Below are 6,319 nucleotides of genomic sequence, written 5' to 3'. Positions count from 1 at the left end.
TGATTTGCATACAGAGCACATTCAGAAGCTACTCTCTGACAAGGTGACAATGTTTCCTTGACATTCAACATTCAGTTAACTATCTATTTCAATACTACATTGATGCTATGCTATGAATCCTCATTACCTGTTACATTACAAATACAGGAGTAAGGATTCAAAAATATGGAATAAAAAGGTGAGGGACAGATATTACTACTACCATCATACCAGCAGATAATTCAGCAGTTCTGACCAAGCAAATACACCAACTTCTTCAGAACAGTCTTCATGCACTTTACTTGAATTAACGATTAAAAACAATTTTCAAGAATGTTATTTATTTTAGAACTTGGAGATATGGAATCAGAATGAGAGGATCCAGATGATGATCTACAGCTTCTTTCAGCCAACCGAGATCTTGACCGTTGCTTTTCCTGTTCACCCGGGGAAGAGGATCTTGATAGACGTCGCTTCTCACCTCCCTCTAGGGATGATGATGAATGGGAGCTTGAGTAGAATCGCTTTTTTGGTGAAGATGAACCTCTAAGGGACCTAGAGCTGGACATTGATTTAAACCCTTGAGACCTAGATTGCTCACTGGAACTAGAATGAGATTTTGATCTGGAACTGGAAGATGATCTTGAACTGGATCTGGTCCTAGACTTTCAACTTGAATGAAGGAAGATTGTGATGATGATGATCTGGAAGATTGAGATTTTGAGTTGTTACTTGACTTTTTGGTTTCATCTCCACTGTAAAGGTTATATTTAGATCTGAATCATAGTCATCATCCTCCTCCTCAACACAGCCACCCCCAGTATCTTTTTCATCCTCTTCATCATCATCATCCAACTTGTACTTTGAGAGATCTCCATCTTCATCCTCATCATTGTCATCTTCTCCTTCAGATTCTTTCTCCATTGATCTCCTAGGATAGACTTTGGCTCTCCACTCATTCCATAAAGCCTTTTCTTTCTGCGACCAAACTCATCGTATTCTCCATCTGATTCTTCTTGTTCTATGTATCTGACATTCTCTTTTTCATTGAAACCCCATCCGAATCCTCTCCTCTCCTACAATTTAGCATATTTTGGTGTGTTGCAGATATTGCACTCTGACCTCCTGGCCCAGTTCACATTTCCTCAAGTTTTGCACTGCCAGTCATTTGCACTAAATAGGCCTCTGCTTTTTTCAACAAGGGTCTTTCCTATTTTTGTCCCTCCGGCTTTCATCTTTTTGGCATCAGTTGTTTTTTCTTGTCCACATCTATTGCAACTTGTTCTTCTAGTAAAGTTAACATTTCCACATTTTTTTATCACCACAAATCCAGTTGCCTTTGCTAACTCGAAAACTCTTCACAGACATTTTGGATTCCATGATGCAGCACCTTATTTTCTTCTCGAATAATGCAGTGTTTTAGTTAGTACAGAAAAGTTACGCAAGCTGTGCGAATAATGCAGCGTTTTCATTAGTACAGAAAAGTTAAGCAAGCTGTGCGAATAATGCAGTGTTTTAGTTAGTACAGAAAAGTTACTCAAGCTGTGCGAATAATGTAGCATTTTAATTAGTACAGAAAAGTTACTCAAGCTGTGCGAATAATGCAGCGTTTTAGTTAGTACAGAAAAGTTACGCAAGCTGTGTGAATAATGCAGCGTTTAAGTTAATACAGAAAAGTTACTCAAGCTGTGTGAATAATGCAGCGTTTTAGTTAATACAGAAAAGTTACTCAAGCTGTGCGAATAATGCAGCGTTTTAGTTAGTACAAAAAAGTTACGCAAGCTGTGTATAATGACATGCTTTTATATGTGTAGACAGTTTTGTAGTTATACTGAATCTGTTAAAATTATTTCTTGTTCAAGATATATTGGGCATGTATGTATGTTTTTAGATTTTACTTAATTCTGTGATATTTGACATTCGTCAGAGACTTATGTTCACGGGTGAGTACTAGGTTAGCTGCCCTTGTGGGCCATTTTAAGCCTATCCAGTTTCCCTTTTTGTGCTTGAAATAACCCTTCCCATTTGGTTATACATTGGCCTTACCCATCCCATGGTCGATAATTATATATCACCCCTAGTTAGAATAACTGGGATAATGCAATAGATAATTTCAGGGGACCCATGCATGGGATAAAGCATTTAGGAGCTGCCTCTGTCCAGTAGTAGCACAGAGGGCAGTCTTGGGGTAAATTATCCATATATCCAAGCTGTGCCTGCTTATGGAAAGGGATAAAGTTTGTTTTATATGGCTGGGGAGTTTGTTCCCGAGCACCTGTAGCCTACTTATACTCTTATAAGATAAAATCCCTTTCTCCTATACTCATCTCTGTACAAATTCCAAGGGGTGGGGGACTCTCTGCTTAGCCTTACATGCTGTGAATAGTCTGCACTGTTTGGACTGGTTCCCTTGTACAGATCCAGTGATAAAACAAGCACCTGCTCTAGAGACCTAAACCACATCAACAGCAGCAGACAGTGTGGTAGGTACCTAACCAAACTTATTCCCCATTCCTAGAATTAGGATGCCCTTTCATATAAAGCAGACTGCTACCTTGGCAACTCAATGGGGCCTTCCTTCTATCTTTCATGCACTAAAGGAAGACAGATGTCTTTCACTAGTGATTATAGTTCAAAATATGCACATCTATTTTTATAGTCACATATTCTTATAAACAGAAACATTGCACTGAAGGTGAATTTTTATTACAGCTTCAACACAGTAACCCAATAAAATGTGAAGTACAGTAAACCTAGTTTTGAAACACTCAGTTATTTGTCAGACTTAACTATTTAACTCTGAGTGCCTTGATTAAAATCTGTTGGCCTAGTAAAACTGTATACAGTTTCATTTCACTCGCTGTGTTATTGAGTTGTTGGCTTTTTCTGTGAGAGCGTGCGAGTCCTTTGTAATGCTCTGTGAACTGATACGTTCTCTAAGGTTTACAGCCTTAAAGCCTCACACTTGTAGTGTGTTTATGTAGTTATAAGTTTTCTGATTTGTGGGTGTTTACTAGGGTTTCCTCCGGGTGCTCCGGTTTCCTCTCACATCCCAAAGACATTTAGTAGGTGGATTGGACACTCTAAATTGGCCCTAGGTGTGTGTGTGTGTGTGTGCGTGTGTGTGCCTTCTGTGGAAGGTTGGGCGCCGGGCTGGCAACTCGACACCGTAAAACCTCCACTGCCAATCATGAGCGGACAGATGATCCGCTGTGGTGACCCCTAACCGGGAAAAGCTGAAAGAAGAAGAAGACTAGGGTAAATGTGAACCAGTAACTTGCTTTATATCCAGACTGTAACACCAGAGACATTTACAGTACTCAAACATCATGGAGCTCTGACTGAATAAATCTAATACTCCTGGAAGTGGCTTCTTCATTATTTGACACACAAAGAAATTAACTTATTTTAACTGGTCTAGCAGAGCTTGACGAGTGAATGTTCCATTGGGCAGAAGCAGTGGGATATGCCTATGGGTTGTCTAGCCATGCAATGGATTAATGTTGTATAGAGAAAGCATAAAATATAAATGACAAAACACGCGTTACATTTACATAGCATGTGACTATAAACGATATCCCTCCTTATAATTATATCCCCAGTGATCTTCTACTAGCCTCATTCCTATTTAAGTTTTTACATTTGGAAAACATCCTTCTTGTTGCAAAACCCGCAATGATGGTCCCATCCTATAATCTGAGAAACAATATTATTCAAGCCTGATATTACATAGTTCGCAAACTAAATTACAATACTAACTAACACACAGTTTCTATTCCTAGGTCCTGTGCCATAGGAATCCTTACCTGCCAGTCTCAAAAAACTTGCCAGCTGCTTCACATTCAGAATTTGGCTTAAAGCCCATCTACTCAAGGAAGCCCATCGCAACTGCCCCAACTTATGTTACATGACTGCTCATGTCTCAAAACATTCTCTCTCTTCAATGCACAAGTCTCATACCTGACTCTGTACTTTCTCCTCACTTCATCCCTACTTTCATCCTTTCCTATATCCACATATTCCTTGTTTTTCCTCCCCTTAGCCTTCTTGTGCAATACCCATCGGCTGCCTCCTATTCCTTTCACAATATATAATGCTTTCCGATGTTATTTATTGTATCTTGATTTTTCTCTGTTGTACCGCTCATAACCTATATGCACAATTGTACTAGTAACAAATGTTTATAGACCCTGATTAGGCCTGATACTGATCCACTGGGCTAGTGCTCTACCCTGGAAAGCAAATTACAAGCAAGTAACCAGCCAAATAAAGTAAATAAATAAATTGATCAACTGTCCCATAGTGCTTTGCATAGCACGTTCTATAATTAGGCAGTAAGAGTTTGTCAAGGTGTGTAACAACCATCATTCATACAAATTTTGTGGAAACAGGCATATAAATTAGAAATGGAATTAGTAAATAAAGGACTGCTGGCCATAGTAATAGTGAAGCTGTATTCAAATGGGCTCTGAGACCCTTATATGTTGCCCCCTTTCCAGACTAGTATTGAACAAACGTCATGAACTTTTATGTTTAATATGTTTCACATTTTACAGTGATACTTTTCATTAGGTGCAATAACTTTGTGTGATTCTTTTTTTAAATAAATTTTATGTTTTTCTTCTTAGAAGACTGTAATGATACTCTGTGGAAATATCACAATAAGAAACTTTGTAATCTGCACAACCCTCCCGTCATCCTTGTTGCATCTTTAAGATGAAAATAATTGTCAAATTTTAAAGTTTCTATAAACACAGAGCACTGATGTGATATAAATAAAGCCCAAAGGCCTAGGTTGGTTCTAGCTATTAAGTATTATGTGTTTTGTCACAAAGAACAAGGAAGATACAGTCCTTTACATTGCAAACCTTTAAGTTAGCCGAACCAAGAACCCACTTATGTGAAACAGGGATGATACTTTAGCAGCATAAAAAATATGTCTGCTGCCTTTTGCCACAAGTTTGAGATGAGGTCACTGCCACCAAAAACAACTTTGAGATGAGGCCACTACCACCAAAAATAGAGTCTGGAGTTCTTCATGCTACTACCACGGCAGAATTCTTTTAGGGCTTACCAGACTAACTTACAATTTCTGGTACCCAATAAGCCCTGTAGTATTGTATTTCTGGGGGATTTTAATACATATAGGATATCAAGAATTGTATGTTTGGGTAGGTTGAGTTGGTACAAGAGCTCCTGATCCCTTTTCCTTAATGGTAGATTTACTCTAGCTAATATATATTTAATATGGTTATTTATACTCAGTTATAATTGGACCTGCAGAATAATATAGCACAAACTTATCTCTAATATAGTTAGATGTATATGATTAGTTACAATACAGAGTACATGTTTTAATTAGGAAAGTAATATAATTATAATGTAGTGGATGGGGTGGCACAATTGTGCTCCAAAACCTTGGGGAAAGGCAGACCTGTTAAGCACCTTTGTAATATCAGAAAGGTGTTACTTGGCTTTTGCTAAGCACCCATTACCACTGTTAAGTTCTAGCCCCGAAGTGTGAAATATTTAATGGCTTTGAAAGCTGTTTGCACTTCGATGCTTATCTGTGTGTAAGTGGTAAGTATGTTACAGCTTTCAAAGCTGTACTGTACTTATTGCCTTTACAGTTTTCAGCTTTTGTAGAGTGTGTGAGCAGCTAAGACTTCATACATTACAAAGATGTATAATTGTGTCCCTTTGATCATAACCCATACATTTCAAAGAGTTATGATTGTGCCTCTTTGATTATAACTCAGTTATGTGTTTTCAACATGGATGTCAAGATTCACTTCTTGAACTTTACTCTTGAGGTGACTTTCTTGATTCCAGGTCTTGAAAACACAGAACAAGTTGTTTATGATCACAGACCTGATCACAATCCTTTAACGTAGTACGTAGAGTGCCACAACTGTACTTTGAAACTGGGAGACTGTCAACTTTAAACACTTTTCATCACTGTTATGCACTAGTCTCACATTAGATCATTAACAGCAGCCACCAAAGAATAGCACTGAGTAAGCAAAAGGCAGCTTTAATAGCTATAATATGGTTTACGATACCAGACTTTGTGTGTAGCAGTTTTAAGTATAATACATCTTTTAAAACTGTTGCAAGAACATGGAAGCAGTTTGTTGTTATCCACTTCCTATACGGCAACACTAAGCTTGTTATAGCTTTCAGAGCTTTAAAACACTTTGCTCTGCTGCATGTTCTTTTTCTTGTTTCTCTTTATCTCATAGTCTATCGGAACATGTACTACGAAGAATCGTGTAGCTGCACTTAATGTATTACTGCTTTCAAAGCTGTAAAAAATAGCACTCCAACACTTTCTTTTTCT

General features: G+C 38.0%; 1 pseudogene; it reads right to left on the bottom strand.

Annotated features, from left to right (window-relative positions):
* Nucleotides 1–293: 293 nt before the first annotated feature.
* On the bottom strand, nt 294–1,347 carry LOC122805897 (annotated as a pseudogene).
* Nucleotides 1,348–6,319: the final 4,972 nt, after the last annotated feature.

This window comes from Protopterus annectens, chromosome 7.part0 (assembly GCF_019279795.1).
Source record: "Protopterus annectens isolate FY-2018-M chromosome 7.part0, PAN1.0, whole genome shotgun sequence".
In the NCBI taxonomy this organism is placed as follows: domain Eukaryota; kingdom Metazoa; phylum Chordata; order Ceratodontiformes; family Protopteridae; genus Protopterus; species Protopterus annectens.
This window is presented reverse-complemented; position numbering and strand designations above follow the sequence as displayed.